Here is a 15,288-nt window from a genome sequence, read left to right on the forward strand (position 1 = left end):
AATAGAAATAGGCTACTAGCTATATTATAATCTACTAGATATATTTACTAAAGACTTTCTATATATACTAGAGCATCTTATAGGAAACTAGCCTTACTAGCTAAGTAAAACTCCTTATTAATCTAGAATTAAAAAATTAGGTTAGCCTTCTTACTAATATCTATTCTCTTCCTACCTTTTTTTAATAATCTTTAGTCTTTATTAATAATATATAATATAAAGGCTAATATTTTATAGACTAATTTTATTAATTTATCATGCTACCTTAATAGATTAATCTATATAGCTATTTAGCTAGTACTAGCTAGGTATATAAGGACTTTAAAAAAAGATAGTAAAAGTATAAGGAAGATATTAAAAATACTAATAAGATAACTAAGGAGCTCCTCTTTAAGTACTACCTAGGAGTTAGCCTGGCCTAAGGGTAAGAGTAGTTAGAGATAATAGTAGTAGTAGTATTATTACTACTCTATAGACTAGTAATATTCTTATCTTTTTTATTAAGCTCCTTATCCTTTTCTACTAATCTATAGTAGAGAAGAAGGAGAAGAAGGGATAGCTAGCCTATAAGTACTAAGAGGAAGAGAGGAGATAGGGATAGAGATAAATACTAGCTAAGATAAAGTAGTAGATTAATAAAGCTATTTTAGCTACTAAGTCTATTAAGATAGAAATTATAATAAAGCTTTTATACTCTTAATCTTATATCTTATAAATAAGGCTTTATAGTTATAATAGAATACTATAGAGCTAATAGTAGTAGCACTAAAGGGGAATCTATCTACTATTATAGTAATACTAAGGAGTAGTTATCTACTATTATAGATATATTATAGAGTAATAGCCTAGTAAGACCTAGGAGTTCCTATTCCCTTTAATATATACTATAGTATATAACCTAAGGGTATAAAAGCTTAATTATATCTCTATCTTAGAGGCCTTAGCGCCTAAGTAGTATTAATAGGTTACTTATAGGCCTTTACTAATCCCCTTTAGACTTTAGCTAATACGTCCTTAGCTTTAGCTAGCTCCTCTTTAAGCTTCTAGATTTACTCCTCCTTCTTAGCTAGTAGCTTATTCTTATTAATAATCTTCTAGTCCTTCTACTTATAGCTAGGGTAATCTTTAGGGTTATTAATAGCTTTATCCTCTTCTTTTAAGTTAATACGCGCTATATACTAAGTATTAATTAATATACTAGAGTTACTAAACTTCTTTAAGGCTTTAATCTAGATATAGAGCTTAGTAGCCCTCTAAATAGTACTCTATATTTTACTTATATTAATAAAGGGAGGTATTTTATAGAGGTTAGTAGCTATCCTATAGTATATATAGAGGTATAATAGAAGGAGGTAGATAAAGGAGCTTACTTAAATTAAGAGATATTAAGAAGTAGACTAATTAGAGTAGTTTTATAATATTAATAGATAAATACTCCCTAGATGCCTTTACTAGACCTAATTTCTAAGTAGTAGGTTATAGGCTAATAGACGCTAAGCTAAATAGACTAGTTTATAAGTAGTAGTATAGTACTAGTAATTAACCTATAATAATTCCTCTCCCTCTACTATATACCTTAAATATCTACTTTATATACCTCTAAAAGCCTTATCTTATAGAAAACTAAGTAAGTATCCTTTTATGCCTTAACTTCTATAGACGTGTATTTTATAGGGCCATACTAATAGAAATAGATATTATATCTAAATAGAGTAAGGCTATTTATAAGTAGTAATACTATATGCTCTATACTTTACTAATAGTCGCAGGCACCTATAATAAACTTATAGACTACTTTACTAATATTAAGGAAGAAGACGTCTCTAAGACTCCTAATAGTAAATCTAACTAGTCTATTATTAAGGAGTTTATTAAGAAGGCTTATAAAGAAGTAAGCTAGTATAATTAGACCTCCTTTAAGGCCTATAAGCTAGAGTATAAGCTTAAGGAGCTAGAGGAGATAGTTACTAGTAGTAAGTTTTAAGCTAAAGTTATATATTATCTACTAATACTATAGATAATTTCTATAACCTTTCTAAGAAGATCTCCTACCTCTATAATAATATCTATAAAGTTATTAATAAGAATAATATAGATACTATTATATATAACTTTAAGGCTACCCTTATCCCCTAGGTTATTAAGCTTACTAAGAATAAATTAGTTATACTTAAGGAATATAAGAACCTAATTAAGGAGCTAGAGGAATTTTTATATAAGGTGTAAGGTAAGGTTAAGGATAAGGAATAGCTATACTAGGGCTAGTAGTACCTAGAGGTTATCTACTAACTAATAGGTAGTATAGAGGATAACTACTCCTAGGTATAGCTATTAGTAAATAGACGCTTCTTAGTATATTTATATTAAAACCTAAGGAGTAAGCATAAGTAAGTATCTATAAGAGTTAGGTATTAGTATTAAGAGTAAGTAGATAATTAAAAGCTACTAACTAAGTATCCTTAAAATTAAGTATTATAAATAATATTATTAGATAGTAGAGGTGCCCTCTAAATACTAGGAATATAGAACTTAACTATACTTCTAGGTAGTACTACCTAGATAGTAGAGGGTTATAGATACTATACTAAAACCTAGATATATAGTTTTTATAAGGAAAGATAATAAAAGCCCTAAAGTCTAGTAGTTTATAGGTCTAGAATAATAGAATTTACTATTCTTAAACTATAGCTTATAACCTTATACTATAAACCTAGAGATAATAGCTTATACCTTTTTAACTACTATATACTCTTAGCTCCTCTTAACTCGCCTAGCATATAGATTACCTACTAAGGCTGCCTAATAAGGCCTAGAATAGAGCCTAGATATCTATAGGCCTAGGATCTAAGTAAGTACTATCTTTATAACCTTCTTATTTATAGTCCTAATACCTAGGTAGTAATATACTTCTAGATTATCTATACTAAAAGATAAGCTCCTTCTCTTTTACTTCTTTCTTATCTCCTCCTTCTCTTCTAACTACTAGGAGTAATATATCTAGGGAGGTTATACTAGCCTAAGTAGTAGTTATAGTAGTAGTAGAGCTACTACTATAGTTATAGCTACTAGAAGGATTATCTTCTATCTAAATAGCTATATTATTAGTAGTAATACTATAGCTATTAGGCAGCGCGCGTATAGTAAGCTTAAGACGCAGCATTTCTCTAGTAAAGTTAGAGTTAAGGCGATAACTAACTAGGTAGATAGTATTAATACTTATATAATTTTCTCTATTCTTACTACTCTCTTTAATATTCTATATTATATAAACCTCTATCTCTTCCCTATTATATATTTATTTATTAAGCGCCTTATAGTCGATTATTCTATTTATATATTAGTAGAGTAGTAAATACTTATAATAAGACTATTTTATATATAATAGCTATAAGCTAGGATATAGAGGTAGGGTAGTAGGAGGAGAGGTAGAGATAGAGGGTAAAATAAGTAAGTAATAAAACTTAGATTATTAATATAACTACTAGTCTAGAAAGAACTTTATATTCTTACTTAATAATATAATAAAGTATAGCCTTAGGCTTACCTACTAGACTTCTACTACTATACTTAGTTATAAGGTTAAGCGCATCCTTACCTTTACTATCTAAGGCACATACTATAATTAGCATACTAGTTAGACTATTAGTTATAGAGAAGACATTATATTATATCTATATAATAGTAGAAAGAAAGCTTTTATTTATCTAGGTATACTCTAGTATAAATCCCTAATATAGATAATAAAGCTAATCTAGCTAGAATATTAAGAAGTAAGGACTCGCTCCTAATTTAAACTAAGTATATAATACTAGCTAACCCCTAGTATAGATTAGAAGAAGAGGCAGTATTACTATACTATATATACTACTAATAAAGAAGACGACCTAGAAGAGGAGTATAAGGACTTTTCTAACTATAATAAAATTAATAATATCTAGAAGATTACTAATATAGACCTACTTATTATATTTAATATTCTTAATATCCTATATAGTAAAAGGGTCGTTAATGGCCTTACTAAGGTAGAATATAGTATCTAGATAAAGAGTAGTATACTTACTAGTAGGGAGAGTAATACTATTAATAATAATAAGCTTACCTATACTATCCTACTTCTTAAATATCTTAATCTAAATAGTATAGTTAACCGGGTTCTAGATTAGATCAGCATAGTATAGGGTAATAAGGCTAGTAGGGAGCTAGAAGTAGGACCTTAATAAGATATTAATATACTATATACCCTAGCTCTAGGTTATTATAGTAGCAAGCCTGGCGCTCTTATAGCGTAAGATTAGGATAATACTATTAGGGTTAGAGAATATAAATTTATACTTAAGGACTTATAGGCTATACTAGATAACTAGCTATAGAGTAAGCACGACGTGTGCTATTTAGTTAGTACTAGTAAATAGTAAATATTAAAGGTTAGGGTGTTTACTAGGGTGCTACTTTAGTATATATAGTCTTATAATAAGGTAGCGCTTATTATACCAGATTATAGTATAGTTAGTAGTATATATAAGGTTAGTAGGTTAGAAGGTAAGAGTATAAGTAGTAAGAAGGAATTAATCTAGACTCTTTAGTTATTTTATCTTATACTATTTATAAAGGCTTTACACGCTACCCTTATAATATTCTTACTTAAACTAATAGGAGTTAGTTTACTTTAGCTATCTTACTATTCTTCTTCTATTCTATAAATACTTACTACCTAACTTACTACTAACCTTAACCTTATTAGCTATAGGTAATAACTAGTTAGCCTACACGCTATAGGGTAAGAGTCTATACCTAAGCTAAATACTAATAATAGTAATATACATCCTTAGCTAACTAACTTTAAGCTAGTCTTTATAGTAAGCTAAGATAATAGGAATTTATAGCTGCCTATTTTCCCTTACCTTAACCTTAAAGTAGGTTCTTATAATAGCTTATATACTATACCTTATCTATCCTAGTACTATAAGACTCTTACTAACTAAGGGAGCATTTTAACCTATATAGCTTGTCCTCTATTATAGGCCCTCCCTATAATAAGACTCTACTAGATAGTAGAGGCATTTATACTAACTTATACTATACTTTAATACTATAGCTAGAATCTCTTAGGCTTAACTCCTCTTATATTATAGGCTCTTTATAATAAGACCCTACTTAATAGCAGCGTTTAACCTAATACATATAATATATATAAAAAGACTCTTATTAACTCTTATAATACTTAGACGTCGCAACTAAATCTAGTTAAGACTATTAAAGGGAAGGCGTTACCTATAATAGCTAGTATTAAGAGAACTATTAGGACGCGCCTAGAAAGACAACTATACTACTAGTTAAAGACTATAAGTTATACTACCTAAGGTACCCCTAGAGATACTCTTAGAAGATAAGGTAAAAGAAGCGTAATAAGGCGTATAATAGGAGAACTAAAGTATCTATATACTAGTAGTAGAGAGTTCTAAGGGTAGCTAGGACGCATCTAGATTAATAGGCCTAAAGCTTTTTATATACTCCTAGAAAGATAAGGGCAAATAGTATACTACCCTAACTATATATAAGTCCTAACCTAGCACCTCTAGGAATTTATAGTATATAGCTAGAACTAAAGCCTAGTCTAGCTCTTTTAAGGATATATCTATAGCCTCCTATTATAGTATAATTAATATCTAGATATCTAACTAGAGGGCAATAGGAGCCTTATATTAGAGCGTATAAGTATAGCCTTAGAAAATATAGAGAGGGCAGCGTTTATTACTATTAACCTACTAGTAGTACTATTTAAGGCGTAAACTAAGAATATAGTAGCTAAAGGCTTATAGATAGATATTATATCTATAAAAGGCTAAATATAAATCCTATATATAGAAAGATCTTTATTACTAGACTAGAGCTTATAGTAATAACCTATAAAGTTCTTTAAAAGCGCCTTATTATAGATTTTATATAGATAGTAGTATTATAACTAGGCACTATAAAGCCTAGAGATAGAAGCTCTATATCTATCTAACTACTAGGTACTTCCTATACCTATAGGCCAGCGCTAGCACTTTATAGCCTTCCTTAAAGCCTTAAGGCTAGTTATATATATGCGTTATTTATAGTCTCTATTTTAGATAAAGACTTATAGTATAAGTAATAAAGGATAAAGAGGCTCTAAGAGATACTTAATAAAGGTAGGTTCTATAGATATATAGAGATTCTAGGGTCCTAGTAGAGTTTAGAATTAGCTATATAGTAAAGAATAAGATATATATAATAAGAGTACTAAACCTAGCTCTATCTAGAGTCTTAATTATACAGGTTCTACTATATAGTTAGGGACGTTTAAGACGCGCCGCATTATTAGGGGCTAGCTATATAGCCTAGGGTAAGGAAGCTAGGTACTATAAGATTAGCTATAAACTTAAGTTACTAGTTATAATTTTAATATACTAGTAAAGTAGAGCAATATAGATAAGGTTATAGTATTAAAGAGATATTATAAGATATAGGGATTAGGGGCGGCCTATACTATATAAGAACCCTAAGTAGATCCTAGCTATAGCTACTTAGTTATTTATCCTAGTATTTAGTAGATACTATAGTAATATTAACCTTCTTCCTTTCCTATATCTTCTTCTATTATCTAATTCTCTCCCTTAAATCTTATATCCTAGTAAGTAACCTAGGCTCTCTAAACTTTATACTATACTAACCTATACTAGATGTCTACTAAAACCTCCTAAGCTACTTAGGTCGCCACCTATATAGCTCTCCTTTAAGATGATATTAATACCCTCCTTAGCTATATATAGGAGGATAAGGCCCGCGACTCTTATAACTACTATACTAAGTATAGTAAGCTTAGTAACTATAGCATCTATAGTAGTAAGCTTTATAAGTATAAGTCTATTAACTATAGTATATACTATAGTAAGCTTTATAAGTATAAGTCCCTTAATTATAATATCTATAATAGTAAGCTTTATAAGTATAAGTCCCTTAACTATAGCGTCTATAATAGCAAGCTTTATAAGTAGTATAGGTATAAAAAGCTACAATTATTCTAAATTTAAATACTAATAGTAGATAGCTAAGCTAGATAAATATTAGATAATTCTATAAAGAGTAAACTTATAAGCCTTATTACTACTACTACTACTACTATACTTATAAGCCTTATTACTACTACTACTACTACTACTACTATTATTACTACTACTAATACCCCTTACCTTTAGGCTAGGCTGCTACCCCTAGACCCTTTATATATTTATAGTAGAGAAGAAGGAGAAGGGGAGGATAGTCTATAAGGTATAAAGTATAAGTTAGGAGATAGGGGGGATAAAGAGATAATCTAGAAGCTAATAAAAATATTATAGGAGATGCTTAATTAATATAAGATAGTCTTAGATATTACCTCCTCTATATTTAAGAGGCAGGGCTATAAGGATTAGGAGTATTATACTATATAGCTTCTTACCTTAGCCTAAGAAATAGAGGAGGGTAGGTATTAGTATTTAGTATTAGGGGCAAGTTATTATAGTTCTATAAATATATCTATAAACCCTTTAATCGCCTACTAGATTTTTATATAACTATTTAATTAAAAGCCTTTCTATAACCTCCTTAGTTAAATATAGTACCCTATAATACCTATAGTGACTTTTATATAAGCCTTTAGTATATTATACCTATACTATTTATAGCGGCGTTTAAAGCCTCCTAGTAGCTTTACTAAGGGTGCGCATCTAAGCTACTAGTTATATTTAACTATTTACTAGACTAGTACTTACTATTTATAGGAGAATCCTATATATACTTCTCTAAGAGTTTAATATAGTCCTATAGGATCTTAAGCTTTTACTTAAGTAAGTCTAATATATAGTTAGTATAGGACTTATAGCGGCCCTTAAGCTAAACCTTATTAAGATAGAGCAGGTAGATATTATCCTTTTATTAAGTAATATAGAGTAAGTTAAGGGTATTAGAGGAGAGTATAGAGATATACTTACCTATAATACCTATAGTAGACTATATCGCGTACTAGTAGCCTATAATTATAGTAGTACCTTATCTAGCTACTATATAAACCTATCTCTCTCTCCTAGCCCTCTACCTTATTCCTTCTTAGTCTATACTACCTATACCCTAGTATATCCTACTACTACTACTACCCCTTTCTAATCTAGACTAACTATTCTATATAGCCTACTTCTACTCTAGTCTTTCTATTAAACTATCTAAGTAAGACTAATACTCTTCTTCCTAATATATTACTATACTAAAGATTTTAAGATGCTACTCTCTAACCTAGATACTATAGATAAGTTTATCTTAAGATTTAAAGTATATATAGATAATAGTCTAACCTTTATATCCTAATATAGTCGCGCGAGCTATATAAATAACCCTACTAGTAATAACTCTACTTCTACTACTACTACTAATAATACTAATACTAAAACTATAGACTATATTACTTCTAGTATATCCTATACTATCTTTTCTAGAGTTAGTACTAACTATTCTAAGACTTCTAGATAAAGGATGAGCGCATCACCTAGCTTAAAGAGAAATATAAGAAAAAGGATAAGTATATTATCTAGCTTAAGAAGGAGTTAGAGGACATTAAAGGTACTAGTTATATAGAGTAAGATTAGATTATATAGGTTATATAGATTAACTAGGTAGTAGTACTACTTCTTAGAGCCTTAAACTTATACTTATATAAGTATACTACTAGTATATAATATAATAAATAAAGGGCTTCTTTAGGGGAAGAAGGGCTATAATTTATATATACTATAAAGTAGACCTAAATATAAAGTATTAGAGAATATAGAGAGGTAACTATAAACTCTAATATAATAATAAAGATCCTTATGCGCGTGAGATTTATATCTAGTCTTTTATAGATATAGTTTCTATAAGTTATTACCTACTATTATCTTAATTTACTCCTTAAGTAGTGCTACTAGCTAGCTAGCAGCGATAAACGCTTTAAAGCTATAAAGCCCTTTAAAAGTGCCTTATAACTTAGCGCTATAAGGCCTAAAGATAGAAGCTTTATACCTATCTAACTACTAGGTATCCCCTACCTCTGTGCTATCCTAGAAGTAGTAAAGATAGACTATTAAGGCTGCCTATATAGTGCTTAAATAAGGCCTTTATTATACTTTAAAGGAGCCTAGGATATCTGTAGCCTCATCTTAAGGCTAGGTTAATAGTATCTATTTTAAGAAAGACTTATAGGGTCTAAAGGTATAGGAGGCTCTAAGGGACGCTTAATATAGATTTATAGCCTAGATAGGGTTTATAGATATATAGAGTTCCTAGGTCCTAGAAGGGTTTTAAGTTAGCTATATACTAAAGTATAAGATATAGATATTAAGGGCACTATAGATTCTAATCTAGCTCTAGCTATAGCTTAATATAGGTAAAGATTCTCTCTAGCGCTATAACTCTATATATACTACCTAGTAAGAAAGATCCTTATATACTAACCCCAGCCTAACTATATATAACAGCTTATTTTTAGAGAGTAAATTAGGCCTAGAACCCTCTATATCTAGTTATAGAAGGTAGATATTATAGCGCGGCTAGTTATAGGGGATTCTATCCTAGTACTAGTATTAGGGCCTAAGAGGTATTAGAAAGTATAGTATAGACTTATAAGTAAACCTATAGTAATTAAGAATTCTAAAAGATAGGTTATATTACTTAAATTATAGTAGTAATAAGGATTCGCGGCATCTTTATATAAAAATAATATAGTATTAGTAACTATAGACCTAGAACCTAAAGAAAAACCCCCTAGTTTTAGTTAGTAAGTAGAAGAAAACTAATAATAATAGGCAGGTTTTAGAGGATTAATAAGTAGAGAAATAGGGATCTATAGCTTATATTAGTAGTAGATCTTATAGGATTCTAAGCTATAACCCTTACTTCTAGAATATTTAAATCTTAGTAAGTTATAAAGTAATATAAAGCGATATAAAGTAACTAGTTCTTAATTCTATTAAAGCTTAAATATTTATTAGATACTGCTATACAGAAAAGAGAGTCCTAGGGAAGGCGGATTTATAGATAGAAGGGTATATAAGAATTCTATTAAGGGGGTATAGATTAGTATAAAGTCTCTATAGTTAGACAGTATAGCCTAATCTTTACCTAGGTTCTCTAATATTAACCCCACTCTATATTACTAACTCTAGTAGTCTAGTAGAACATCACAATATATAGCAGCAATTATATATAGATTTAATGATATTTCTATTAAAAGGTAAACCTATAGGCCTATAGCGCCTATTATTAAACTTATCTACTATAAAACTAATACTACTATTACTATTAACCTTAAAAGGCAAATAGACGTCCCTTTAACTACTAGAGGCGACTAGCTATTACCTATTATAATATCTATATTACTACTAGTAGTAGCCTTCTTTATAGTAGCCTTCTCTTTAGTAACCTTCTCTTTAGCACGCCTCTTTACCTTAGCCTGCTTAGTAGCCTTCTTAGTAGCCCTCTCTTAGGTAATCCTCTTTACCTTAGCCTTAATAGCGACCTACTAGCCTTCCTTAATAAGTAGTAACTTGGCACGCTTAAACTTATCTATAATACGCTTATTAAGGGCCCCTATCTTAATTAACTTATAAGTAGCATCTAGCTTAAAGGCTTTAAAAACTTTATAGTACTTATTAATAAGGTCCTCTATACTATCTATATTCTTTTAGACTTCTACTACTACCTAGAGCTTATAGAAGCTAGTTATTTTACTATTCTTCTTTATAAGCTTCTTAACTTCTTCCTTAATATTCTAAAGTATAACGTTTACTTTATTACTATATAACCTCTTAGTTTTAATATAAGGCTATAGCTAAGTAGTAAATATTATAATAGAACTGCGCTCTTTTATAAAGAGGTTAATAAGCTCTAGATAAATAGCCTTTTAAGTAATAGAGGCCTCTACTATATATTTACTATTTAAGATAAGATTATTAATCTATAGTTAAAGGTCTTTCTACTAAGCCTTATATAGCTTAAGGAGGTCGGCATACTCTATATACTTATCCTTATCTATTCCCTTAATCTCCTTTTACTTATTATTACTTTTCTTTTCCTAGTTAGTAATAAAAGGCTATACTACTTTAATAATAGTAATAGAGTTAATATTAGTATTAGCCTAAGTACTTATACTCTTAATAATAAGCTTATTTATATCCTTAAAGAATTTAAGCAACTTACTTAAGATATAGATAATAGGTTACTATAGAGACTTATAGGGCTTAGTAGGTAGGACTATATTAGTTAGAGAAAGGTTCTACTTAGCTATCTATAATTAAATTAGTTAAGAAATATAGGAAAGGGTAGTAGTTTCTTTATATACCTTATATTTTAGGTAGTATATAGGTAGAGCGATATTTAAGCAAGTAGTATTAGAGAGGATAATAGAGAGGAAGAGTAAGAAGATTAGTAAAGAGGGTAGTAAATATAGTAAATACTACCCTAAGTAATAAATAATAAGTAAGGCCTAGATAAAAACCTAGTAAATACTAGTATATAAGTAGGTAGTTAAATACTTCTAGCGCCTATACTAGTACTCTTATCTATACTAGTACCTATCTCTATACTACTATATAGAGCTCTATTAAACCCCCTATTACTCCCTATCTATCTATTACCCTCCTCTATTACCCTCCTCTATTACCCCCTCTATTACCCCCTCTATTACCCCCTCTATTACCCTCCTCTATTACCCTCTTTTATTAACCCTTCTATTAACCCTTCTATTATACCTAGGAGCTAATCTAGCTCTAGTAAGGGCTCTAGATCCTTAACTTATAGGACTAGGTATAGGGGTAGCCTAATACTAGATTAGGGCCTACCTCTCTTTAGTAGTAATAAGTATAAGAATAAAGAGGTATAATATTAGGCTTAAGATAAATCTATAATCTATAATAGAGATATAGATAACTAGGTGCCCTAATTCTCCCCTAAAGCTCTAGATCTAGATAAAGCTTATAGTTTAAGCTTAGACCCTAAAGATAATAAAATTATTACTTAAGGTCTATAGTTCCTAGATAATAAAAAAGCTAGAGATATAAATATTACCTAGAATAATAAGGATAAGGATATACTTAATAACTCTAAAGATAATAATACTCTATAAGCTCCTCTATAAGATTAGAATATTATCTAGGATAAGGACATACTTAATAACCTTAAAGATAATATTATATAAGCTCTTCTATAAGATTATAATATTATCTAGGATAAGGACATACTTAATAACCTTAAAGATAACGTTATATAAGCTCTTATATAAGATTAGTATAATAAGGAAATACTTAATATCTCTAAAGATACTAATCTACTAGGAGTCGCTCTATAAGTCCCTATTAAGTAAGATTAAACCTAAGAATAATATATACCTATTCCTCTATCCTCTCCCCTACCTATTCTATTATTTACCCTTAATTATACTAGCTATTAATACTATAAAAAGCGTTAGGTAGGTTATTAAGAGCTCCCTCTAGTACCCTATTAGTAATATAAAGAGCGCTAAGTTAAATATTAAGAGCTCCTTCTAGAGCCCTATTAGTAATATAAAGAGTACTAAGGATATTAAGATATCCCTCTAATACCCTATTAGTAGTATAAAGAGTACTAAGGATACTAAAATATCCCTCTAGCGCCCTACTAGTAGTATAAAGAGTACTAAGGATATTAAGATATCCCTCTAGTACCCTATTAGTAGTATAAAGAGCGCTAAGGATATTAAGAGTACTATAAAAAGTATTAATAGGAAGTAGGATATTAAGAGCTCCCTCTAGCACCTTACTAGTAGTACTATAAAGACTACTAAGGATATTAAGAGCACTATAAAGAGTATTAATAAGAAGTAGGATATTAAGAGCTCCTTCTAGTACTACCTTAAATATACTATTTAAGGCGTCTACCTCCCTAATACCCTAGGTAGGAGAGTTAGCTAGCGCTTAATATAGAGCCTCTACTAGGTCCTATATTACTTAAGTTAGTTAAGTAGGGACTTCCTTATTAATAGCGTACTAGATAGAAGTACTAAGAGTATTTATCTAGTAATTAGTAATAGTACTAGGAGCGTTTATCTAGTAATTAGTAATAGTACTAAGAGCATTTATCTAGTAATTAGTAATAGTACTAGGAGTATTTATCTAGTAATTAGTAATAGTACTAGGAGTATTTATCTAATAATCTATAATAGTACTAGAAGTGTTTATCTAGTAATTATTAGAGTAGCTAATAGCCCTATAAATTATAGGATACTTACTAGCTAGCTAATTATTAAAGCTAATAGCCCTATTAATTATAAGATACTTATTAATATAGCCGCATTTATTTATCTAATAGTTATTAGAGCAGCTAATAGCCATTATAAGATACTTACTAATAGGGCTAAGTATACTTACCTAATAATTATTATAGTAGCTAACAGCTATTATAAGATACTTACTAATAGGGCTAATTATACTTACCTAATAATTATTATAGTAGCTAACAGCCCCATTAAATTTAAGATACTTACTAGTAGGGCTAAGTATATTTACTAGCTAATTATTAGAGCCGCCAGCCCTATAAATTATAGGATACCTACTAGTAGGGCTAAATTTATTTACTAGCTAATTATTAGGGCGGCTAACAGCCCTATCTATTATAAGATACTTATTAATATAGCCGTATTTATTTATCTAATAGTTATTAGAGCAGCTAATAGCTATTATAAGATACCTACTAGTAGGGCTAAGTTAATTTACTAGCTAATCTTTAGAGCTACTAGCCCTATCTATTATAAGCTACTTACTAAGAGACGTAAGATCCTTATTAAGGGCAAGATAACTACTAAGAAAGCTAAGCAAGCTCTATTAAAAATTATAACTATTAAGAAACTTAATATCCTAATTAAGGAGTAGAAGATCTCTAAGAAAGCTAGGTAAGTTCCTTTAAAAATTATTAAGAGACAAGCTTAATGCGCCTTCTAGAGACTTAAAGTTACCTAGAAAGCTAAGAGAGCTAAGTAAGTTCCTCTAAAAGTCTTTAATAGCTTAGCTTAATATACTATCTAGAAAGTAAAACTTATAGAGGCCCTTACCTAGAAAGCTATAAGTCTCCTTAGTAGGTATATTTCTTAGATAGTATTAAAGTATTTTAACTTAGCTAAAGTCCTCCTTAAGAGTCTAGTTAGTAAGAAGTAGAAGAGCGCAATATAGTAGACTAAAATAAAAGAGATTTCTAGGTTTAACTAGTAGATAAACTTAGTAGATAGCAGGAGGCTATCTAGGTAAATATAACTATAAGTACTTTAACTACTACTATAGGCCTATTAACTATAAGACTAGTAGCTAGTATAGCTATAGGCCTATTATCTACTATAGGCCTATTATCTACTATAGGCCTATTAACCGCCGCAGGCCTATTAACTATAAGACTAGTAGCTAGTATAACTATACGCCCTTTAGCTATATACCCTTTAGCTGCAACATCAGTCCCCTTTAGACTAGTAGATAGTGCAGCTTTAGGCCTATTAGATATAATAAGACTAGTAGGCTATTATAGTCCTAGTATAGTTACTAGTATATCTATACCTAAAGACCTAGAACCTGGTTCTTTAGATTTAGATAATAATAAAGAGCTATTATCTAAGCCTACTTAGCCCCTATATTAGGCTAGATCTCTATTACTAGATAACGTCTAATTACCTAAGAGAGGTATAGGTAACGTACTATTTAAGATAGGGGAATAGGACTTATAGGGCCTTAACCCCTCTTAAAATATAGAAAATACACGACCGCTCTAAGAGGCTAATAGTTTTAAATATAAGTAGCTAGAATATAGCGTGTACTAGGGTAATATAAATAACATACTAGATATCTAGTCTAGTATTTATAACCCCTTATTTAAATTACTCTCTTCCTTTATAATCCTAGATATTAATCCCTAGGTTTAACCTTAAATAGCTTAGTAGTATATAGTACTATATAAGGATAATTTAATACCGTTCCTTATTTACCTATTTAAAGATAAGGAGGCCTAAGTATTATAAGTTTAGTTAGGATATCTTTTTTTAAGTAAGGATTATATTATTATTATCTCTATCTTAGCCCTAGAGCCCTACTTATTCTTATCTACTTACTTATACTATTAAGCCTACTAGCTAGTACCTACCTTACTTACCTAAGGCGTCCCTAACTATCTATAGACTATAATAGTAGTAGCTAAAAATAAAGGAGTTATCCTTAACTTAGAATTTACTATTCTCCTCTACCT

This window comes from Phyllosticta citribraziliensis, assembly GCF_038025025.1.
Source record: "Phyllosticta citribraziliensis strain CPC 17464 chromosome Unknown J3D65scaffold_10, whole genome shotgun sequence".
Taxonomy (NCBI): domain Eukaryota; kingdom Fungi; phylum Ascomycota; class Dothideomycetes; order Botryosphaeriales; family Phyllostictaceae; genus Phyllosticta; species Phyllosticta citribraziliensis.